Source organism: Schistocerca cancellata, chromosome 1, assembly GCF_023864275.1.
Source record: "Schistocerca cancellata isolate TAMUIC-IGC-003103 chromosome 1, iqSchCanc2.1, whole genome shotgun sequence".
Classification (NCBI taxonomy): Eukaryota; Metazoa; Arthropoda; class Insecta; order Orthoptera; family Acrididae; genus Schistocerca; species Schistocerca cancellata.
Genome location: NC_064626.1, coordinates 480537925 through 480558170, shown reverse-complemented (window position 1 = coordinate 480558170; position 20246 = coordinate 480537925). Strand labels below are relative to the sequence as shown.

Genomic DNA, 20246 nt, shown 5'->3' with positions numbered 1-20246 from the left:
CAGCTCATGTGACGCGCGTGTTGCGTAGGTAGCGTGGCCGAGCGGTCTGAGGCGCTGGTTTCAGGCACCAGTCTCTTCGGAGGCGTGGGTTCCAATCCCACTGCTGCCAAACGTGTAATGTTTCCTGCATCGAAGTCACATGCACTCATTGCCCGCAAAGGAAACAGCACAACAAGGCGTGAGCGTCTGCTTCGTGAATTGTCGTAGAACAGTACGTGGTGCAACGGCAGGATTTGTAGGCGCCTTTTGCTCTCATCACTGCTGGCGTTCGTCTCCACGATATGCGTCCAGAGCATGCCGTTCTATAGCGTGCGAGAGTGGATTTTTTACAGTTGTCGTCAGTTAATCGTGGGTGGTTGCTGCGTTCGCTGGAGGAGCACTGGCGCCGTCATCCGGTGTAGTCTAGTGGCTAGGATACCTGGCTCTCACCCAGGAGGCCCGGGTTCGATTCCCGGTACCGGAAATGCGCGTTTTTGTTGCTCCTCTTATGCGACTTGTCTCGACTTTGCTCGACTGACGCTACGCTGACGCGTGCAGAAAGCCACGTTAAGTACGATTCGTGGCAACACCCGACGGCGAGAGAGATGCTGCGTCTGTCCACTTGTTATCGAGTCACATGTCTGTAGTCAAGAGGCTTGGAGGACTGCAAGACATTGCCACGGAGGTGAATGCAGCTAACCACTGTAGTTAGTGTCCCGACAGCGCAGGCACGTTCATTTGTTTGTATACATGTGATGGAGAACGTGTCTGACACTGCTGTGGCGTGACACTGTGGGCTGGGCTTTGCTGTGTACCGCCACTTGCATTCCCGCCAGCTGCTCTGGCGGGCGCCTCCGTGGCCGTGTTCGTCTAGTGGTTAGGACATTGCGTTGTGGCCGCAATAACCCAGGTTCGAATCCTGGTCACGGCAATTTTGAAAGTTTTTCCTTGCTGCCGTTGCATTGACGATAGTGCACGAGTACACGAAATCACAGTGCTTTCTTGGTTTTTCACTCGTGTTCCGCAGGCCGCAGTTTGTACTACCACTTCATCACAAGTGTAACCTCCTTGAGCTCACATATGTTTGTTACATGGAGCATTCTAGCTCCGCCCCTGACAGGTACAGCTATGATACTTTAGTGGTTACGGAAAGCCCAGGTTCGAAACCTGGTCACGGCACGAAAACGTCTCTTGATGCTGTCTCCTTAACTACGACAGCTACAGACAAGTGGCGTCGCTACCATATGGCAGGCACGGCATTTTCTTGTTGTGGGTGGCCTAAAGAGACGCTTCCAGTGGGAGAGCAGTGAAAATACATGGCACGGCGATTGCCAAGATACTTCCTTTTCGAAGTGATCTTTGTAGTACAAAGGGAACGTTTTGCCGCCGCTGTTCCAAGGGTAACGTGGCCGAGCGGTCTAAGGCGCTGGTTTTAGGCACCAGTCTCTTCGGAGGCGTGGGTTCGAATCCCACCGTTGCCAATTTTGGCGTCTCATTTTTGTGCCGTTGCTGTGTGTTCTCGTGGAGTAGGACGCAGCTCATGTGACGCGCGTGTTGCGTAGGTAGCGTGGCCGAGCGGTCTGAGGCGCTGGTTTCAGGCACCAGTCTCTTCGGAGGCGTGGGTTCCAATCCCACTGCTGCCAAACGTGTAATGTTTCCTGCATCGAAGTCACATGCACTCATTGCCCGCAAAGGAAACAGCACAACAAGGCGTGAGCGTCTGCTTCGTGAATTGTCGTAGAACAGTACGTGGTGCAACGGCAGGATTTGTAGGCGCCTTTTGCTCTCATCACTGCTGGCGTTCGTCTCCACGATATGCGTCCAGAGCATGCCGTTCTATAGCGTGCGAGAGTGGATTTTTTACAGTTGTCGTCAGTTAATCGTGGGTGGTTGCTGCGTTCGCTGGAGGAGCACTGGCGCCGTCATCCGGTGTAGTCTAGTGGCTAGGATACCTGGCTCTCACCCAGGAGGCCCGGGTTCGATTCCCGGTACCGGAAATGCGCGTTTTTGTTGCTCCTCTTATGCGACTTGTCTCGACTTTGCTCGACTGACGCTACGCTGACGCGTGCAGAAAGCCACGTTAAGTACGATTCGTGGCAACACCCGACGGCGAGAGAGATGCTGCGTCTGTCCACTTGTTATCGAGTCACATGTCTGTAGTCAAGAGGCTTGGAGGACTGCAAGACATTGCCACGGAGGTGAATGCAGCTAACCACTGTAGTTAGTGTCCCGACAGCGCAGGCACGTTCATTTGTTTGTATACATGTGATGGAGAACGTGTCTGACACTGCTGTGGCGTGACACTGTGGGCTGGGCTTTGCTGTGTACCGCCACTTGCATTCCCGCCAGCTGCTCTGGCGGGCGCCTCCGTGGCCGTGTTCGTCTAGTGGTTAGGACATTGCGTTGTGGCCGCAATAACCCAGGTTCGAATCCTGGTCACGGCAATTTTGAAAGTTTTTCCTTGCTGCCGTTGCATTGACGATAGTGCACGAGTACACGAAATCACAGTGCTTTCATGGTTTTTCACTCGTGTTCCGCAGGCCGCAGTTTGTACTACCACTTCATCACAAGTGTAACCTCCTTGAGCTCACATATGTTTGTTACATGGAGCATTCTAGCTCCGCCCCTGACAGGTACAGCTATGATACTTTAGTGGTTACGGAAAGCCCAGGTTCGAAACCTGGTCACGGCACGAAAACGTCTCTTGATGCTGTCTCCTTAACTACGACAGCTACAGACAAGTGGCGTCGCTACCATATGGCAGGCACGGCATTTTCTTGTTGTGGGTGGCCTAAAGAGACGCTTCCAGTGGGAGAGCAGTGAAAATACATGGCACGGCGATTGCCAAGATACTTCCTTTTCGAAGTGATCTTTGTAGTACAAAGGGAACGTTTTGCCGCCGCTGTTCCAAGGGTAACGTGGCCGAGCGGTCTAAGGCGCTGGTTTTAGGCACCAGTCTCTTCGGAGGCGTGGGTTCGAATCCCACCGTTGCCAATTTTGGCGTCTCATTTTTGTGCCGTTGCTGTGTGTTCTCGTGGAGTAGGACGCAGCTCATGTGACGCGCGTGTTGCGTAGGTAGCGTGGCCGAGCGGTCTGAGGCGCTGGTTTCAGGCACCAGTCTCTTCGGAGGCGTGGGTTCCAATCCCACTGCTGCCAAACGTGTAATGTTTCCTGCATCGAAGTCACATGCACTCATTGCCCGCAAAGGAAACAGCACAACAAGGCGTGAGCGTCTGCTTCGTGAATTGTCGTAGAACAGTACGTGGTGCAACGGCAGGATTTGTAGGCGCCTTTTGCTCTCATCACTGCTGGCGTTCGTCTCCACGATATGCGTCCAGAGCATGCCGTTCTATAGCGTGCGAGAGTGGATTTTTTACAGTTGTCGTCAGTTAATCGTGGGTGGTTGCTGCGTTCGCTGGAGGAGCACTGGCGCCGTCATCCGGTGTAGTCTAGTGGCTAGGATACCTGGCTCTCACCCAGGAGGCCCGGGTTCGATTCCCGGTACCGGAAATGCGCGTTTTTGTTGCTCCTCTTATGCGACTTGTCTCGACTTTGCTCGACTGACGCTACGCTGACGCGTGCAGAAAGCCACGTTAAGTACGATTCGTGGCAACACCCGACGGCGAGAGAGATGCTGCGTCTGTCCACTTGTTATCGAGTCACATGTCTGTAGTCAAGAGGCTTGGAGGACTGCAAGACATTGCCACGGAGGTGAATGCAGCTAACCACTGTAGTTAGTGTCCCGACAGCGCAGGCACGTTCATTTGTTTGTATACATGTGATGGAGAACGTGTCTGACACTGCTGTGGCGTGACACTGTGGGCTGGGCTTTGCTGTGTACCGCCACTTGCATTCCCGCCAGCTGCTCTGGCGGGCGCCTCCGTGGCCGTGTTCGTCTAGTGGTTAGGACATTGCGTTGTGGCCGCAATAACCCAGGTTCGAATCCTGGTCACGGCAATTTTGAAAGTTTTTCCTTGCTGCCGTTGCATTGACGATAGTGCACGAGTACACGAAATCACAGTGCTTTCTTGGTTTTTCACTCGTGTTCCGCAGGCCGCAGTTTGTACTACCACTTCATCACAAGTGTAACCTCCTTGAGCTCACATATGTTTGTTACATGGAGCATTCTAGCTCCGCCCCTGACAGGTACAGCTATGATACTTTAGTGGTTACGGAAAGCCCAGGTTCGAAACCTGGTCACGGCACGAAAACGTCTCTTGATGCTGTCTCCTTAACTACGACAGCTACAGACAAGTGGCGTCGCTACCATATGGCAGGCACGGCATTTTCTTGTTGTGGGTGGCCTAAAGAGACGCTTCCAGTGGGAGAGCAGTGAAAATACATGGCACGGCGATTGCCAAGATACTTCCTTTTCGAAGTGATCTTTGTAGTACAAAGGGAACGTTTTGCCGCCGCTGTTCCAAGGGTAACGTGGCCGAGCGGTCTAAGGCGCTGGTTTTAGGCACCAGTCTCTTCGGAGGCGTGGGTTCGAATCCCACCGTTGCCAATTTTGGCGTCTCATTTTTGTGCCGTTGCTGTGTGTTCTCGTGGAGTAGGACGCAGCTCATGTGACGCGCGTGTTGCGTAGGTAGCGTGGCCGAGCGGTCTGAGGCGCTGGTTTCAGGCACCAGTCTCTTCGGAGGCGTGGGTTCCAATCCCACTGCTGCCAAACGTGTAATGTTTCCTGCATCGAAGTCACATGCACTCATTGCCCGCAAAGGAAACAGCACAACAAGGCGTGAGCGTCTGCTTCGTGAATTGTCGTAGAACAGTACGTGGTGCAACGGCAGGATTTGTAGGCGCCTTTTGCTCTCATCACTGCTGGCGTTCGTCTCCACGATATGCGTCCAGAGCATGCCGTTCTATAGCGTGCGAGAGTGGATTTTTTACAGTTGTCGTCAGTTAATCGTGGGTGGTTGCTGCGTTCGCTGGAGGAGCACTGGCGCCGTCATCCGGTGTAGTCTAGTGGCTAGGATACCTGGCTCTCACCCAGGAGGCCCGGGTTCGATTCCCGGTACCGGAAATGCGCGTTTTTGTTGCTCCTCTTATGCGACTTGTCTCGACTTTGCTCGACTGACGCTACGCTGACGCGTGCAGAAAGCCACGTTAAGTACGATTCGTGGCAACACCCGACGGCGAGAGAGATGCTGCGTCTGTCCACTTGTTATCGAGTCACATGTCTGTAGTCAAGAGGCTTGGAGGACTGCAAGACATTGCCACGGAGGTGAATGCAGCTAACCACTGTAGTTAGTGTCCCGACAGCGCAGGCACGTTCATTTGTTTGTATACATGTGATGGAGAACGTGTCTGACACTGCTGTGGCGTGACACTGTGGGCTGGGCTTTGCTGTGTACCGCCACTTGCATTCCCGCCAGCTGCTCTGGCGGGCGCCTCCGTGGCCGTGTTCGTCTAGTGGTTAGGACATTGCGTTGTGGCCGCAATAACCCAGGTTCGAATCCTGGTCACGGCAATTTTGAAAGTTTTTCCTTGCTGCCGTTGCATTGACGATAGTGCACGAGTACACGAAATCACAGTGCTTTCATGGTTTTTCACTCGTGTTCCGCAGGCCGCAGTTTGTACTACCACTTCATCACAAGTGTAACCTCCTTGAGCTCACATATGTTTGTTACATGGAGCATTCTAGCTCCGCCCCTGACAGGTACAGCTATGATACTTTAGTGGTTACGGAAAGCCCAGGTTCGAAACCTGGTCACGGCACGAAAACGTCTCTTGATGCTGTCTCCTTAACTACGACAGCTACAGACAAGTGGCGTCGCTACCATATGGCAGGCACGGCATTTTCTTGTTGTGGGTGGCCTAAAGAGACGCTTCCAGTGGGAGAGCAGTGAAAATACATGGCACGGCGATTGCCAAGATACTTCCTTTTCGAAGTGATCTTTGTAGTACAAAGGGAACGTTTTGCCGCCGCTGTTCCAAGGGTAACGTGGCCGAGCGGTCTAAGGCGCTGGTTTTAGGCACCAGTCTCTTCGGAGGCGTGGGTTCGAATCCCACCGTTGCCAATTTTGGCGTCTCATTTTTGTGCCGTTGCTGTGTGTTCTCGTGGAGTAGGACGCAGCTCATGTGACGCGCGTGTTGCGTAGGTAGCGTGGCCGAGCGGTCTGAGGCGCTGGTTTCAGGCACCAGTCTCTTCGGAGGCGTGGGTTCCAATCCCACTGCTGCCAAACGTGTAATGTTTCCTGCATCGAAGTCACATGCACTCATTGCCCGCAAAGGAAACAGCACAACAAGGCGTGAGCGTCTGCTTCGTGAATTGTCGTAGAACAGTACGTGGTGCAACGGCAGGATTTGTAGGCGCCTTTTGCTCTCATCACTGCTGGCGTTCGTCTCCACGATATGCGTCCAGAGCATGCCGTTCTATAGCGTGCGAGAGTGGATTTTTTACAGTTGTCGTCAGTTAATCGTGGGTGGTTGCTGCGTTCGCTGGAGGAGCACTGGCGCCGTCATCCGGTGTAGTCTAGTGGCTAGGATACCTGGCTCTCACCCAGGAGGCCCGGGTTCGATTCCCGGTACCGGAAATGCGCGTTTTTGTTGCTCCTCTTATGCGACTTGTCTCGACTTTGCTCGACTGACGCTACGCTGACGCGTGCAGAAAGCCACGTTAAGTACGATTCGTGGCAACACCCGACGGCGAGAGAGATGCTGCGTCTGTCCACTTGTTATCGAGTCACATGTCTGTAGTCAAGAGGCTTGGAGGACTGCAAGACATTGCCACGGAGGTGAATGCAGCTAACCACTGTAGTTAGTGTCCCGACAGCGCAGGCACGTTCATTTGTTTGTATACATGTGATGGAGAACGTGTCTGACACTGCTGTGGCGTGACACTGTGGGCTGGGCTTTGCTGTGTACCGCCACTTGCATTCCCGCCAGCTGCTCTGGCGGGCGCCTCCGTGGCCGTGTTCGTCTAGTGGTTAGGACATTGCGTTGTGGCCGCAATAACCCAGGTTCGAATCCTGGTCACGGCAATTTTGAAAGTTTTTCCTTGCTGCCGTTGCATTGACGATAGTGCACGAGTACACGAAATCACAGTGCTTTCTTGGTTTTTCACTCGTGTTCCGCAGGCCGCAGTTTGTACTACCACTTCATCACAAGTGTAACCTCCTTGAGCTCACATATGTTTGTTACATGGAGCATTCTAGCTCCGCCCCTGACAGGTACAGCTATGATACTTTAGTGGTTACGGAAAGCCCAGGTTCGAAACCTGGTCACGGCACGAAAACGTCTCTTGATGCTGTCTCCTTAACTACGACAGCTACAGACAAGTGGCGTCGCTACCATATGGCAGGCACGGCATTTTCTTGTTGTGGGTGGCCTAAAGAGACGCTTCCAGTGGGAGAGCAGTGAAAATACATGGCACGGCGATTGCCAAGATACTTCCTTTTCGAAGTGATCTTTGTAGTACAAAGGGAACGTTTTGCCGCCGCTGTTCCAAGGGTAACGTGGCCGAGCGGTCTAAGGCGCTGGTTTTAGGCACCAGTCTCTTCGGAGGCGTGGGTTCGAATCCCACCGTTGCCAATTTTGGCGTCTCATTTTTGTGCCGTTGCTGTGTGTTCTCGTGGAGTAGGACGCAGCTCATGTGACGCGCGTGTTGCGTAGGTAGCGTGGCCGAGCGGTCTGAGGCGCTGGTTTCAGGCACCAGTCTCTTCGGAGGCGTGGGTTCCAATCCCACTGCTGCCAAACGTGTAATGTTTCCTGCATCGAAGTCACATGCACTCATTGCCCGCAAAGGAAACAGCACAACAAGGCGTGAGCGTCTGCTTCGTGAATTGTCGTAGAACAGTACGTGGTGCAACGGCAGGATTTGTAGGCGCCTTTTGCTCTCATCACTGCTGGCGTTCGTCTCCACGATATGCGTCCAGAGCATGCCGTTCTATAGCGTGCGAGAGTGGATTTTTTACAGTTGTCGTCAGTTAATCGTGGGTGGTTGCTGCGTTCGCTGGAGGAGCACTGGCGCCGTCATCCGGTGTAGTCTAGTGGCTAGGATACCTGGCTCTCACCCAGGAGGCCCGGGTTCGATTCCCGGTACCGGAAATGCGCGTTTTTGTTGCTCCTCTTATGCGACTTGTCTCGACTTTGCTCGACTGACGCTACGCTGACGCGTGCAGAAAGCCACGTTAAGTACGATTCGTGGCAACACCCGACGGCGAGAGAGATGCTGCGTCTGTCCACTTGTTATCGAGTCACATGTCTGTAGTCAAGAGGCTTGGAGGACTGCAAGACATTGCCACGGAGGTGAATGCAGCTAACCACTGTAGTTAGTGTCCCGACAGCGCAGGCACGTTCATTTGTTTGTATACATGTGATGGAGAACGTGTCTGACACTGCTGTGGCGTGACACTGTGGGCTGGGCTTTGCTGTGTACCGCCACTTGCATTCCCGCCAGCTGCTCTGGCGGGCGCCTCCGTGGCCGTGTTCGTCTAGTGGTTAGGACATTGCGTTGTGGCCGCAATAACCCAGGTTCGAATCCTGGTCACGGCAATTTTGAAAGTTTTTCCTTGCTGCCGTTGCATTGACGATAGTGCACGAGTACACGAAATCACAGTGCTTTCTTGGTTTTTCACTCGTGTTCCGCAGGCCGCAGTTTGTACTACCACTTCATCACAAGTGTAACCTCCTTGAGCTCACATATGTTTGTTACATGGAGCATTCTAGCTCCGCCCCTGACAGGTACAGCTATGATACTTTAGTGGTTACGGAAAGCCCAGGTTCGAAACCTGGTCACGGCACGAAAACGTCTCTTGATGCTGTCTCCTTAACTACGACAGCTACAGACAAGTGGCGTCGCTACCATATGGCAGGCACGGCATTTTCTTGTTGTGGGTGGCCTAAAGAGACGCTTCCAGTGGGAGAGCAGTGAAAATACATGGCACGGCGATTGCCAAGATACTTCCTTTTCGAAGTGATCTTTGTAGTACAAAGGGAACGTTTTGCCGCCGCTGTTCCAAGGGTAACGTGGCCGAGCGGTCTAAGGCGCTGGTTTTAGGCACCAGTCTCTTCGGAGGCGTGGGTTCGAATCCCACCGTTGCCAATTTTGGCGTCTCATTTTTGTGCCGTTGCTGTGTGTTCTCGTGGAGTAGGACGCAGCTCATGTGACGCGCGTGTTGCGTAGGTAGCGTGGCCGAGCGGTCTGAGGCGCTGGTTTCAGGCACCAGTCTCTTCGGAGGCGTGGGTTCCAATCCCACTGCTGCCAAACGTGTAATGTTTCCTGCATCGAAGTCACATGCACTCATTGCCCGCAAAGGAAACAGCACAACAAGGCGTGAGCGTCTGCTTCGTGAATTGTCGTAGAACAGTACGTGGTGCAACGGCAGGATTTGTAGGCGCCTTTTGCTCTCATCACTGCTGGCGTTCGTCTCCACGATATGCGTCCAGAGCATGCCGTTCTATAGCGTGCGAGAGTGGATTTTTTACAGTTGTCGTCAGTTAATCGTGGGTGGTTGCTGCGTTCGCTGGAGGAGCACTGGCGCCGTCATCCGGTGTAGTCTAGTGGCTAGGATACCTGGCTCTCACCCAGGAGGCCCGGGTTCGATTCCCGGTACCGGAAATGCGCGTTTTTGTTGCTCCTCTTATGCGACTTGTCTCGACTTTGCTCGACTGACGCTACGCTGACGCGTGCAGAAAGCCACGTTAAGTACGATTCGTGGCAACACCCGACGGCGAGAGAGATGCTGCGTCTGTCCACTTGTTATCGAGTCACATGTCTGTAGTCAAGAGGCTTGGAGGACTGCAAGACATTGCCACGGAGGTGAATGCAGCTAACCACTGTAGTTAGTGTCCCGACAGCGCAGGCACGTTCATTTGTTTGTATACATGTGATGGAGAACGTGTCTGACACTGCTGTGGCGTGACACTGTGGGCTGGGCTTTGCTGTGTACCGCCACTTGCATTCCCGCCAGCTGCTCTGGCGGGCGCCTCCGTGGCCGTGATCGTCTAGTGGTTAGGACATTGCGTTGTGGCCGCAATAACCCAGGTTCGAATCCTGGTCACGGCAATTTTGAAAGTTTTCCCTTGCTGCCGTTGCATTGACGATAGTGCACGAGTACACGAAATCACAGTGCTTTCTTGGTTTTTCACTCGTGTTCCGCAGGCCGCAGTTTGTACTACCACTTCATCACAAGTGTAACCTCCTTGAGCTCACATATGTTTGTTACATGGAGCATTCTAGCTCCGCCCCTGACAGGTACAGCTATGATACTTTAGTGGTTACGGAAAGCCCAGGTTCGAAACCTGGTCACGGCACGAAAACGTCTCTTGATGCTGTCTCCTTAACTACGACAGCTACAGACAAGTGGCGTCGCTACCATATGGCGGGCACGGCATTTTCTTGTTGTGGGTGGCCTAAAGAGACGCTTCCAGTGGGAGAGCAGTGAAAATACATGGCACGGCGATTGCCAAGATACTTCCTTTTCGAAGTGATCTTTGTAGTACAAAGGGAACGTTTTGCCGCCGCTGTTCCAAGGGTAACGTGGCCGAGCGGTCTAAGGCGCTGGTTTTAGGCACCAGTCTCTTCGGAGGCGTGGGTTCGAATCCCACAGTTGCCAATTTTGGCGTCTCATTTTTGTGCCGTTGCTGTGTGTTCTCGTGGAGTAGGACGCAGCTCATGTGACGCGCGTGTTGCGTAGGTAGCGTGGCCGAGCGGTCTGAGGCGCTGGTTGCAGGCACCAGTCTCTTCGGAGGCGTGGGTTCCAATCCCACTGCTGCCAAACGTGTAATGATTCCTGCATCGAAGTCACATGCACTCATTGCCCGCAAAGGAAACAGCACAACAAGGCGTGAGCGTCTGCTTCGTGAATTGTCGTAGAACAGTACGTGGTGCAACGGCAGGATTTGTAGGCGCCTTTTGCTTTCATCACTGCTGGCGTTCGTCTCCACGATATGCGTCCAGAGCATGCCGTTCTATAGCGTGCGAGAGTGGATTTTTTACAGTTGTCGTCAGTTAATCGTGGGTGGTTGCTGCGTTCGCTGGAGGAGCACTGGCGCCGTCATCCGGTGTAGTCTAGTGGCTAGGATACCTGGCTCTCACCCAGGAGGCCCGGGTTCGATTCCCGGTACCGGAAATGCGCGTTTTTGTTGCTCCTCTTATGCGACTTGTCTCGACTCGTGCAGAAAGCCACGTTAAGTACGATTCGTGGCAACACCCGACGGCGAGAGAGATGCTGCGTCTGTCCACTTGTTATCGAGTCACATGTCTGTAGTCAAGAGGCTTGGAGGACTGCAAGACATTGCCACGGAGGTGAATGCAGCTAACCACTGTAGTTAGTGTCCCGACAGCGCAGGCACGTTCATTTGTTTGTATACATGTGATGGAGAACGTGTCTGACACTGCTGTGGCGTGACACTGTGGGCTGGGCTTTGCTGTGTACCGCCACTTGCATTCCCGCCAGCTGCTCTGGCGGGCGCCTCCGTGGCCGTGATCGTCTAGTGGTTAGGACATTGCGTTGTGGCCGCAATAACCCAGGTTCGAATCCTGGTCACGGCAATTTTGAAAGTTTTCCCTTGCTGCCGTTGCATTGACGATAGTGCACGAGTACACGAAATCACAGTGCTTTCTTGGTTTTTCACTCGTGTTCCGCAGGCCGCAGTTTGTACTACCACTTCATCACAAGTGTAACCTCCTTGAGCTCACATATGTTTGTTACATGGAGCATTCTAGCTCCGCCCCTGACAGGTACAGCTATGATACTTTAGTGGTTACGGAAAGCCCAGGTTCGAAACCTGGTCACGGCACGAAAACGTCTCTTGATGCTGTCTCCTTAACTACGACAGCTACAGACAAGTGGCGTCGCTACCATATGGCGGGCACGGCATTTTCTTGTTGTGGGTGGCCTAAAGAGACGCTTCCAGTGGGAGAGCAGTGAAAATACATGGCACGGCGATTGCCAAGATACTTCCTTTTCGAAGTGATCTTTGTAGTACAAAGGGAACGTTTTGCCGCCGCTGTTCCAAGGGTAACGTGGCCGAGCGGTCTAAGGCGCTGGTTTTAGGCACCAGTCTCTTCGGAGGCGTGGGTTCGAATCCCACAGTTGCCAATTTTGGCGTCTCATTTTTGTGCCGTTGCTGTGTGTTCTCGTGGAGTAGGACGCAGCTCATGTGACGCGCGTGTTGCGTAGGTAGCGTGGCCGAGCGGTCTGAGGCGCTGGTTGCAGGCACCAGTCTCTTCGGAGGCGTGGGTTCCAATCCCACTGCTGCCAAACGTGTAATGATTCCTGCATCGAAGTCACATGCACTCATTGCCCGCAAAGGAAACAGCACAACAAGGCGTGAGCGTCTGCTTCGTGAATTGTCGTAGAACAGTACGTGGTGCAACGGCAGGATTTGTAGGCGCCTTTTGCTTTCATCACTGCTGGCGTTCGTCTCCACGATATGCGTCCAGAGCATGCCGTTCTATAGCGTGCGAGAGTGGATTTTTTACAGTTGTCGTCAGTTAATCGTGGGTGGTTGCTGCGTTCGCTGGAGGAGCACTGGCGCCGTCATCCGGTGTAGTCTAGTGGCTAGGATACCTGGCTCTCACCCAGGAGGCCCGGGTTCGATTCCCGGTACCGGAAATGCGCGTTTTTGTTGCTCCTCTTATGCGACTTGTCTCGACTCGTGCAGAAAGCCACGTTAAGTACGATTCGTGGCAACACCCGACGGCGAGAGAGATGCTGCGTCTGTCCACTTCTTATCGAGTCACATGTCTGTAGTCAAGAGGCTTGGAGGACTGCAAGACATTGCCACGGAGGTGAATGCAGCTAACCACTGTAGTTAGTGTCCCGACAGCGCAGGCACGTTCATTTGTTTGTATACATGTGATGGAGAACGTGTCTGACACTGCTGTGGCGTGACACTGTGGGCTGGGCTTTGCTGTGTACCGCCACTTGCATTCCCGCCAGCTGCTCTGGCGGGCGCCTCCGTGGCCGTGATCGTCTAGTGGTTAGGACATTGCGTTGTGGCCGCAATAACCCAGGTTCGAATCCTGGTCACGGCAATTTTGAAAGTTTTTCCTTGCTGCCGTTGCATTGACGATAGTGCACGAGTACACGAAATCACAGTGCTTTCTTGGTTTTTCACTCGTGTTCCGCAGGCCGCAGTTTGTACTACCACTTCATCACAAGTGTAACCTCCTTGAGCTCACATATGTTTGTTACATGGAGCATTCTAGCTCCGCCCCTGACAGGTACAGCTATGATACTTTAGTGGTTACGGAAAGCCCAGGTTCGAAACCTGGTCACGGCACGAAAACGTCTCTTGATGCTGTCTCCTTAACTACGACAGCTACAGACAAGTGGCGTCGCTACCATATGGCGGGCACGGCATTTTCTTGTTGTGGGTGGCCTAAAGAGACGCTTCCAGTGGGAGAGCAGTGAAAATACATGGCACGGCGATTGCCAAGATACTTCCTTTTCGAAGTGATCTTTGTAGTACAAAGGGAACGTTTTGCCGCCGCTGTTCCAAGGGTAACGTGGCCGAGCGGTCTAAGGCGCTGGTTTTAGGCACCAGTCTCTTCGGAGGCGTGGGTTCGAATCCCACAGTTGCCAATTTTGGCGTCTCATTTTTGTGCCGTTGCTGTGTGTTCTCGTGGAGTAGGACGCAGCTCATGTGACGCGCGTGTTGCGTAGGTAGCGTGGCCGAGCGGTCTGAGGCGCTGGTTGCAGGCACCAGTCTCTTCGGAGGCGTGGGTTCCAATCCCACTGCTGCCAAACGTGTAATGATTCCTGCATCGAAGTCACATGCACTCATTGCCCGCAAAGGAAACAGCACAACAAGGCGTGAGCGTCTGCTTCGTGAATTGTCGTAGAACAGTACGTGGTGCAACGGCAGGATTTGTAGGCGCCTTTTGCTTTCATCACTGCTGGCGTTCGTCTCCACGATATGCGTCCAGAGCATGCCGTTCTATAGCGTGCGAGAGTGGATTTTTTACAGTTGTCGTCAGTTAATCGTGGGTGGTTGCTGCGTTCGCTGGAGGAGCACTGGCGCCGTCATCCGGTGTAGTCTAGTGGCTAGGATACCTGGCTCTCACCCAGGAGGCCCGGGTTCGATTCCCGGTACCGGAAATGCGCGTTTTTGTTGCTCCTCTTATGCGACTTGTCTCGACTCGTGCAGAAAGCCACGTTAAGTACGATTCGTGGCAACACCCGACGGCGAGAGAGATGCTGCGTCTGTCCACTTGTTATCGAGTCACATGTCTGTAGTCAAGAGGCTTGGAGGACTGCAAGACATTGCCACGGAGGTGAATGCAGCTAACCACTGTAGTTAGTGTCCCGACAGCGCAGGCACGTTCATTTGTTTGTATACATGTGATGGAGAACGTGTCTGACACTGCTGTGGCGTGACACTGTGGGCTGGGCTTTGCTGTGTACCGCCACTTGCATTCCCGCCAGCTGCTCTGGCGGGCGCCTCCGTGGCCGTGATCGTCTAGTGGTTAGGACATTGCGTTGTGGCCGCAATAACCCAGGTTCGAATCCTGGTCACGGCAATTTTGAAAGTTTTTCCTTGCTGCCGTTGCATTGACGATAGTGCACGAGTACACGAAATCACAGTGCTTTCTTGGTTTTTCACTCGTGTTCCGCAGGCCGCAGTTTGTACTACCACTTCATCACAAGTGTAACCTCCTTGAGCTCACATATGTTTGTTACATGGAGCATTCTAGCTCCGCCCCTGACAGGTACAGCTATGATACTTTAGTGGTTACGGAAAGCCCAGGTTCGAAACCTGGTCACGGCACGAAAACGTCTCTTGATGCTGTCTCCTTAACTACGACAGCTACAGACAAGTGGCGTCGCTACCATATGGCGGGCACGGCATTTTCTTGTTGTGGGTGGCCTAAAGAGACGCTTCCAGTGGGAGAGCAGTGAAAATACATGGCACGGCGATTGCCAAGATACTTCCTTTTCGAAGTGATCTTTGTAGTACAAAGGGAACGTTTTGCCGCCGCTGTTCCAAGGGTAACGTGGCCGAGCGGTCTAAGGCGCTGGTTTTAGGCACCAGTCTCTTCGGAGGCGTGGGTTCGAATCCCACAGTTGCCAATTTTGGCGTCTCATTTTTGTGCCGTTGCTGTGTGTTCTCGTGGAGTAGGACGCAGCTCATGTGACGCGCGTGTTGCGTAGGTAGCGTGGCCGAGCGGTCTGAGGCGCTGGTTGCAGGCACCAGTCTCTTCGGAGGCGTGGGTTCCAATCCCACTGCTGCCAAACGTGTAATGATTCCTGCATCGAAGTCACATGCACTCATTGCCCGCAAAGGAAACAGCACAACAAGGCGTGAGCGTCTGCTTCGTGAATTGTCGTAGAACAGTACGTGGTGCAACGGCAGGATTTGTAGGCGCCTTTTGCTTTCATCACTGCTGGCGTTCGTCTCCACGATATGCGTCCAGAGCATGCCGTTCTATAGCGTGCGAGAGTGGATTTTTTACAGTTGTCGTCAGTTAATCGTGGGTGGTTGCTGCGTTCGCTGGAGGAGCACTGGCGCCGTCATCCGGTGTAGTCTAGTGGCTAGGATACCTGGCTCTCACCCAGGAGGCCCGGGTTCGATTCCCGGTACCGGAAATGCGCGTTTTTGTTGCTCCTCTTATGCGACTTGTCTCGACTCGTGCAGAAAGCCACGTTAAGTACGATTCGTGGCAACACCCGACGGCGAGAGAGATGCTGCGTCTGTCCACTTGTTATCGAGTCACATGTCTGTAGTCAAGAGGCTTGGAGGACTGCAAGACATTGCCACGGAGGTGAATGCAGCTAACCACTGTAGTTAGTGTCCCGACAGCGCAGGCACGTTCATTTGTTTGTATACATGTGATGGAGAACGTGTCTGACACTGCTGTGGCGTGACACTGTGGGCTGGGCTTTGCTGTGTACCGCCACTTGCATTCCCGCCAGCTGCTCTGGCGGGCGCCTCCGTGGCCGTGATCGTCTAGTGGTTAGGACATTGCGTTGTGGCCGCAATAACCCAGGTTCGAATCCTGGTCACGGCAATTTTGAAAGTTTTTCCTTGCTGCCGTTGCATTGACGATAGTGCACGAGTACACGAAATCACAGTGCTTTCTTGGTTTTTCACTCGTGTTCCGCAGGCCGCAGTTTGTACTACCACTTCATCACAAGTGTAACCTCCTTGAGCTCACATATGTTTGTTACATGGAGCATTCTAGCTCCGCCCCTGACAGGTACAGCTATGATACTTTAGTGGTTACGGAAAGCCCAGGTTCGAAACCTGGTCACGGCACGAAAACGTCTCTTGATGCTGTCTCCTTAACTACGACAGCTACAGACAAGTGGCGTCGCTACCATATGGCGGGCACGGCATTTTCTTGTTGTGGGTGGCCTAAAGAGACGCTTCCAGTGGGAGAGCAGTGAAAATACATGGCACGGCGATTGCCAAGATACTTCCTTTTCGAAGTGATCTTTGTAGTACAAAGGGAACGTTTTGCCGCCGCTGTTCCAAGGGTAACGTGGCCGAGCGGTCTAAGGCGCTGGTTTTAGGCACCAGTCTCTTCGGAGGCGTGGGTTCGAATCCCACCGTTGCCAATTTTGGCGTCTCATTTTTGTGCCGTTGCTGTGTGTTCTCGTGGAGTAGGACGCAGCTCATGTGACGCGCGTGTTGCGTAGGTAGCGTGGCCGAGCGGTCTGAGGCGCTGGTTTCAGGCACCAGTCTCTTCGGAGGCGTGGGTTCCAATCCCACTGCTGCCAAACGTGTAATGTTTCCTGCATCGAAGTCACATGCACTCATTGCCCGCAAAGGAAACAGCACAACAAGGCGTGAGCGTCTGCTTCGTGAATTGTCGTAGAACAGTACGTGGTGCAACGGCAGGATTTGTAGGCGCCTTTTGCTCTCATCACTGCTGGCGTTCGTCTCCACGATATGCGTCCAGAGCATGCCGTTCTATAGCGTGCGAGAGTGGATTTTTTACAGTTGTCGTCAGTTAATCGTGGGTGGTTGCTGCGTTCGCTGGAGGAGCACTGGCGCCGTCATCCGGTGTAGTCTAGTGGCTAGGATACCTGGCTCTCACCCAGGAGGCCCGGGTTCGATTCCCGGTACCGGAAATGCGCGTTTTTGTTGCTCCTCTTATGCGACTTGTCTCGACTTTGCTCGACTGACGCTACGCTGACGCGTGCAGAAAGCCACGTTAAGTACGATTCGTGGCAACACCCGACGGCGAGAGAGATGCTGCGTCTGTCCACTTGTTATCGAGTCACATGTCTGTAGTCAAGAGGCTTGGAGGACTGCAAGACATTGCCACGGAGGTGAATGCAGCTAACCACTGTTGTTAGTGTCCCGACAGCGCAGGCACGTTCATTTGTTTGTATACATGTGATGGAGAACGTGTCTGACACTGCTGTGGCGTGACACTGTGGGCTGGGCTTTGCTGTGTACCGCCACTTGCATTCCCGCCAGCTGCTCTGGCGGGCGCCTCCGTGGCCGTGATCGTCTAGTGGTTAGGACATTGCGTTGTGGCCGCAATAACCCAGGTTCGAATCCTGGTCACGGCAATTTTGAAAGTTTTTCCTTGCTGCCGTTGCATTGACGATAGTGCACGAGTACACGAAATCACAGTGCTTTCTTGGTTTTTCACTCGTGTTCCGCAGGCCGCAGTTTGTACTACCACTTCATCACAAGTGTAACCTCCTTGAGCTCACATATGTTTGTTACATGGAGCATTCTAGCTCCGCCCCTGACAGGTACAGCTATGATACTTTAGTGGTTACGGAAAGCCCAGGTTCGAAACCTGGTCACGGCACGAAAACGTCTCTTGATGCTGTCTCCTTAACTACGACAGCTACAGACAAGTGGCGTCGCTACCATATGGCGGGCACGGCATTTTCTTGTTGTGGGTGGCCTAAAGAGACGCTTCCAGTGGGAGAGCAGTGAAAATACATGGCACGGCGATTGCCAAGATACTTCCTTTTCGAAGTGATCTTTGTAGTACAAAGGGAACGTTTTGCCGCCGCTGTTCCAAGGGTAACGTGGCCGAGCGGTCTAAGGCGCTGGTTTTAGGCACCAGTCTCTTCGGAGGCGTGGGTTCGAATCCCACAGTTGCCAATTTTGGCGTCTCATTTTTGTGCCGTTGCTGTGTGTTCTCGTGGAGTAGGACGCAGCTCATGTGACGCGCGTGTTGCGTAGGTAGCGTGGCCGAGCGGTCTGAGGCGCTGGTTGCAGGCACCAGTCTCTTCGGAGGCGTGGGTTCCAATCCCACTGCTGCCAAACGTGTAATGATTCCTGCATCGAAGTCACATGCACTCATTGCCCGCAAAGGAAACAGCACAACAAGGCGTGAGCGTCTGCTTCGTGAATTGTCGTAGAACAGTACGTGGTGCAACGGCAGGATTTGTAGGCGCCTTTTGCTCTCATCACTGCTGGCGTTCGTCTCCACGATATGCGTCCAGAGCATGCCGTTCTATAGCGTGCGAGAGTGGATTTTTTAGAGTTGTCGTCAGTTAATCGTGGGTGGTTGCTGCGTTCGCTGGAGGAGCACTGGCGCCGTCATCCGGTGTAGTCTAGTGGCTAGGATACCTGGCTCTCACCCAGGAGGCCCGGGTTCGATTCCCGGTACCGGAAATGCGCGTTTTTGTTGCTCCTCTTATGCGACTTGTCTCGACTCGTGCAGAAAGCCACGTTAAGTACGATTCGTGGCAACACCCGACGGCGAGAGAGATGCTGCGTCTGTCCACTTGTTATCGAGTCACATGTCTGTAGTCAAGAGGCTTGGAGGACTGCAAGACATTGCCACGGAGGTGAATGCAGCTAACCACTGTAGTTAGTGTCCCGACAGCGCAGGCACGTTCATTTGTTTGTATACATGTGATGGAGAACGTGTCTGACACTGCTGTGGCGTGACACTGTGGGCTGGGCTTTGCTGTGTACCGCCACTTGCATTCCCGCCAGCTGCTCTGGCGGGCGCCTCCGTGGCCGTGATCGTCTAGTGGTTAGGACATTGCGTTGTGGCCGCAATAACCCAGGTTCGAATCCTGGTCACGGCAATTTTGAAAGTTTTTCCTTGCTGCCGTTGCATTGACGATAGTGCACGAGTACACGAAATCACAGTGCTTTCTTGGTTTTTCACTCGTGTTCCGCAGGCCGCAGTTTGTACTACCACTTCATCACAAGTGTAACCTCCTTGAGCTCACATATGTTTGTTACATGGAGCATTCTAGCTCCGCCCCTGACAGGTACAGCTATGATACTTTAGTGGTTACGGAAAGCCCAGGTTCGAAACCTGGTCACGGCACGAAAACGTCTCTTGATGCTGTCTCCTTAACTACGACAGCTACAGACAAGTGGCGTCGCTACCATATGGCGGGCACGGCATTTTCTTGTTGTGGGTGGCCTAAAGAGACGCTTCCAGTGGGAGAGCAGTGAAAATACATGGCACGGCGATTGCCAAGATACTTCCTTTTCGAAGTGATCTTTGTAGTACAAAGGGAACGTTTTGCCGCCGCTGTTCCAAGGGTAACGTGGCCGAGCGGTCTAAGGCGCTGGTTTTAGGCACCAGTCTCTTCGGAGGCGTGGGTTCGAATCCCACCGTTGCCAATTTTGGCGTCTCATTTTTGTGCCGTTGCTGTGTGTTCTCGTGGAGTAGGACGCAGCTCATGTGACGCGCGTGTTGCGTAGGTAGCGTGGCCGAGCGGTCTGAGGCGCTGGTTTCAGGCACCAGTCTCTTCGGAGGCGTGGGTTCCAATCCCACTGCTGCCAAACGTGTAATGTTTCCTGCATCGAAGTCACATGCACTCATTGCCCGCAAAGGAAACAGCACAACAAGGCGTGAGCGTCTGCTTCGTGAATTGTCGTAGAACAGTACGTGGTGCAACGGCAGGATTTGTAGGCGCCTTTTGCTCTCATCACTGCTGGCGTTCGTCTCCACGATATGCGTCCAGAGCATGCCGTTCTATAGCGTGCGAGAGTGGATTTTTTACAGTTGTCGTCAGTTAATCGTGGGTGGTTGCTGCGTTCGCTGGAGGAGCACTGGCGCCGTCATCCGGTGTAGTCTAGTGGCTAGGATACCTGGCTCTCACCCACGAGGCCCGGGTTCGATTCCCGGTACCGGAAATGCGCGTTTTTGTTGCTCCTCTTATGCGACTTGTCTCGACTCGTGCAGAAAGCCACGTTAAGTACGATTCGTGGCAACACCCGACGGCGAGAGAGATGCTGCGTCTGTCCACTTGTTATCGAGTCACATGTCTGTAGTCAAGAGGCTTGGAGGACTGCAAGACATTGCCACGGAGGTGAATGCAGCTAACCACTGTAGTTAGTGTCCCGACAGCGCAGGCACGTTCATTTGTTTGTAT

General features: G+C 53.4%; 40 non-coding genes across 40 annotated transcripts; all 40 read left to right on the top strand.

The window, feature by feature from the left end:
• The first annotated feature begins 391 nt into the window (after positions 1-391).
• On the top strand, positions 392-463 carry Trnae-cuc (transfer RNA glutamic acid (anticodon CUC)). Its single transcript has one exon. It is a non-coding gene; the product is annotated as a tRNA-Glu (tRNA).
• A 375-nt stretch (positions 464-838) lies between these two features.
• Trnah-gug (transfer RNA histidin (anticodon GUG)) lies at positions 839-910 on the top strand. Its single transcript has one exon. It is a non-coding gene; the product is annotated as a tRNA-His (tRNA).
• A 468-nt stretch (positions 911-1378) lies between these two features.
• Trnal-uag (transfer RNA leucine (anticodon UAG)) lies at positions 1379-1460 on the top strand. Its single transcript has one exon. It is a non-coding gene; the product is annotated as a tRNA-Leu (tRNA).
• Positions 1461-1904: 444 nt separating this feature from the next.
• On the top strand, positions 1905-1976 carry Trnae-cuc (transfer RNA glutamic acid (anticodon CUC)). The gene has a single exon. It is a non-coding gene; the product is annotated as a tRNA-Glu (tRNA).
• A 375-nt stretch (positions 1977-2351) lies between these two features.
• Positions 2352-2423, top strand: Trnah-gug (transfer RNA histidin (anticodon GUG)). Its single transcript has one exon. It is a non-coding gene; the product is annotated as a tRNA-His (tRNA).
• A 468-nt stretch (positions 2424-2891) lies between these two features.
• Trnal-uag (transfer RNA leucine (anticodon UAG)) lies at positions 2892-2973 on the top strand. The gene has a single exon. It is a non-coding gene; the product is annotated as a tRNA-Leu (tRNA).
• A 444-nt stretch (positions 2974-3417) lies between these two features.
• Positions 3418-3489, top strand: Trnae-cuc (transfer RNA glutamic acid (anticodon CUC)). Its single transcript has one exon. It is a non-coding gene; the product is annotated as a tRNA-Glu (tRNA).
• A 375-nt stretch (positions 3490-3864) lies between these two features.
• On the top strand, positions 3865-3936 carry Trnah-gug (transfer RNA histidin (anticodon GUG)). The gene has a single exon. It is a non-coding gene; the product is annotated as a tRNA-His (tRNA).
• A 468-nt stretch (positions 3937-4404) lies between these two features.
• On the top strand, positions 4405-4486 carry Trnal-uag (transfer RNA leucine (anticodon UAG)). The gene has a single exon. It is a non-coding gene; the product is annotated as a tRNA-Leu (tRNA).
• A 444-nt stretch (positions 4487-4930) lies between these two features.
• Trnae-cuc (transfer RNA glutamic acid (anticodon CUC)) lies at positions 4931-5002 on the top strand. The gene has a single exon. It is a non-coding gene; the product is annotated as a tRNA-Glu (tRNA).
• Positions 5003-5377: 375 nt separating this feature from the next.
• Positions 5378-5449, top strand: Trnah-gug (transfer RNA histidin (anticodon GUG)). Its single transcript has one exon. It is a non-coding gene; the product is annotated as a tRNA-His (tRNA).
• Positions 5450-5917: 468 nt separating this feature from the next.
• Trnal-uag (transfer RNA leucine (anticodon UAG)) lies at positions 5918-5999 on the top strand. The gene has a single exon. It is a non-coding gene; the product is annotated as a tRNA-Leu (tRNA).
• A 444-nt stretch (positions 6000-6443) lies between these two features.
• Positions 6444-6515, top strand: Trnae-cuc (transfer RNA glutamic acid (anticodon CUC)). Its single transcript has one exon. It is a non-coding gene; the product is annotated as a tRNA-Glu (tRNA).
• Positions 6516-6890: 375 nt separating this feature from the next.
• On the top strand, positions 6891-6962 carry Trnah-gug (transfer RNA histidin (anticodon GUG)). Its single transcript has one exon. It is a non-coding gene; the product is annotated as a tRNA-His (tRNA).
• A 468-nt stretch (positions 6963-7430) lies between these two features.
• On the top strand, positions 7431-7512 carry Trnal-uag (transfer RNA leucine (anticodon UAG)). Its single transcript has one exon. It is a non-coding gene; the product is annotated as a tRNA-Leu (tRNA).
• Positions 7513-7956: 444 nt separating this feature from the next.
• Trnae-cuc (transfer RNA glutamic acid (anticodon CUC)) lies at positions 7957-8028 on the top strand. Its single transcript has one exon. It is a non-coding gene; the product is annotated as a tRNA-Glu (tRNA).
• A 375-nt stretch (positions 8029-8403) lies between these two features.
• Positions 8404-8475, top strand: Trnah-gug (transfer RNA histidin (anticodon GUG)). The gene has a single exon. It is a non-coding gene; the product is annotated as a tRNA-His (tRNA).
• A 468-nt stretch (positions 8476-8943) lies between these two features.
• Positions 8944-9025, top strand: Trnal-uag (transfer RNA leucine (anticodon UAG)). The gene has a single exon. It is a non-coding gene; the product is annotated as a tRNA-Leu (tRNA).
• A 444-nt stretch (positions 9026-9469) lies between these two features.
• On the top strand, positions 9470-9541 carry Trnae-cuc (transfer RNA glutamic acid (anticodon CUC)). The gene has a single exon. It is a non-coding gene; the product is annotated as a tRNA-Glu (tRNA).
• A 375-nt stretch (positions 9542-9916) lies between these two features.
• Positions 9917-9988, top strand: Trnah-gug (transfer RNA histidin (anticodon GUG)). The gene has a single exon. It is a non-coding gene; the product is annotated as a tRNA-His (tRNA).
• A 468-nt stretch (positions 9989-10456) lies between these two features.
• Trnal-uag (transfer RNA leucine (anticodon UAG)) lies at positions 10457-10538 on the top strand. Its single transcript has one exon. It is a non-coding gene; the product is annotated as a tRNA-Leu (tRNA).
• Positions 10539-10982: 444 nt separating this feature from the next.
• On the top strand, positions 10983-11054 carry Trnae-cuc (transfer RNA glutamic acid (anticodon CUC)). The gene has a single exon. It is a non-coding gene; the product is annotated as a tRNA-Glu (tRNA).
• A 350-nt stretch (positions 11055-11404) lies between these two features.
• Positions 11405-11476, top strand: Trnah-gug (transfer RNA histidin (anticodon GUG)). The gene has a single exon. It is a non-coding gene; the product is annotated as a tRNA-His (tRNA).
• A 468-nt stretch (positions 11477-11944) lies between these two features.
• Trnal-uag (transfer RNA leucine (anticodon UAG)) lies at positions 11945-12026 on the top strand. Its single transcript has one exon. It is a non-coding gene; the product is annotated as a tRNA-Leu (tRNA).
• Positions 12027-12470: 444 nt separating this feature from the next.
• Trnae-cuc (transfer RNA glutamic acid (anticodon CUC)) lies at positions 12471-12542 on the top strand. The gene has a single exon. It is a non-coding gene; the product is annotated as a tRNA-Glu (tRNA).
• Positions 12543-12892: 350 nt separating this feature from the next.
• Positions 12893-12964, top strand: Trnah-gug (transfer RNA histidin (anticodon GUG)). Its single transcript has one exon. It is a non-coding gene; the product is annotated as a tRNA-His (tRNA).
• A 468-nt stretch (positions 12965-13432) lies between these two features.
• Trnal-uag (transfer RNA leucine (anticodon UAG)) lies at positions 13433-13514 on the top strand. The gene has a single exon. It is a non-coding gene; the product is annotated as a tRNA-Leu (tRNA).
• Positions 13515-13958: 444 nt separating this feature from the next.
• Trnae-cuc (transfer RNA glutamic acid (anticodon CUC)) lies at positions 13959-14030 on the top strand. Its single transcript has one exon. It is a non-coding gene; the product is annotated as a tRNA-Glu (tRNA).
• A 350-nt stretch (positions 14031-14380) lies between these two features.
• Trnah-gug (transfer RNA histidin (anticodon GUG)) lies at positions 14381-14452 on the top strand. The gene has a single exon. It is a non-coding gene; the product is annotated as a tRNA-His (tRNA).
• Positions 14453-14920: 468 nt separating this feature from the next.
• Trnal-uag (transfer RNA leucine (anticodon UAG)) lies at positions 14921-15002 on the top strand. Its single transcript has one exon. It is a non-coding gene; the product is annotated as a tRNA-Leu (tRNA).
• A 444-nt stretch (positions 15003-15446) lies between these two features.
• Positions 15447-15518, top strand: Trnae-cuc (transfer RNA glutamic acid (anticodon CUC)). The gene has a single exon. It is a non-coding gene; the product is annotated as a tRNA-Glu (tRNA).
• Positions 15519-15868: 350 nt separating this feature from the next.
• Trnah-gug (transfer RNA histidin (anticodon GUG)) lies at positions 15869-15940 on the top strand. Its single transcript has one exon. It is a non-coding gene; the product is annotated as a tRNA-His (tRNA).
• Positions 15941-16408: 468 nt separating this feature from the next.
• Positions 16409-16490, top strand: Trnal-uag (transfer RNA leucine (anticodon UAG)). The gene has a single exon. It is a non-coding gene; the product is annotated as a tRNA-Leu (tRNA).
• Positions 16491-16934: 444 nt separating this feature from the next.
• Trnae-cuc (transfer RNA glutamic acid (anticodon CUC)) lies at positions 16935-17006 on the top strand. Its single transcript has one exon. It is a non-coding gene; the product is annotated as a tRNA-Glu (tRNA).
• Positions 17007-17381: 375 nt separating this feature from the next.
• Positions 17382-17453, top strand: Trnah-gug (transfer RNA histidin (anticodon GUG)). Its single transcript has one exon. It is a non-coding gene; the product is annotated as a tRNA-His (tRNA).
• A 468-nt stretch (positions 17454-17921) lies between these two features.
• Trnal-uag (transfer RNA leucine (anticodon UAG)) lies at positions 17922-18003 on the top strand. Its single transcript has one exon. It is a non-coding gene; the product is annotated as a tRNA-Leu (tRNA).
• Positions 18004-18447: 444 nt separating this feature from the next.
• Positions 18448-18519, top strand: Trnae-cuc (transfer RNA glutamic acid (anticodon CUC)). Its single transcript has one exon. It is a non-coding gene; the product is annotated as a tRNA-Glu (tRNA).
• A 350-nt stretch (positions 18520-18869) lies between these two features.
• Trnah-gug (transfer RNA histidin (anticodon GUG)) lies at positions 18870-18941 on the top strand. Its single transcript has one exon. It is a non-coding gene; the product is annotated as a tRNA-His (tRNA).
• A 468-nt stretch (positions 18942-19409) lies between these two features.
• Positions 19410-19491, top strand: Trnal-uag (transfer RNA leucine (anticodon UAG)). Its single transcript has one exon. It is a non-coding gene; the product is annotated as a tRNA-Leu (tRNA).
• Positions 19492-19935: 444 nt separating this feature from the next.
• On the top strand, positions 19936-20007 carry Trnae-cuc (transfer RNA glutamic acid (anticodon CUC)). Its single transcript has one exon. It is a non-coding gene; the product is annotated as a tRNA-Glu (tRNA).
• The last annotated feature ends 239 nt before the right edge of the window (positions 20008-20246 follow it).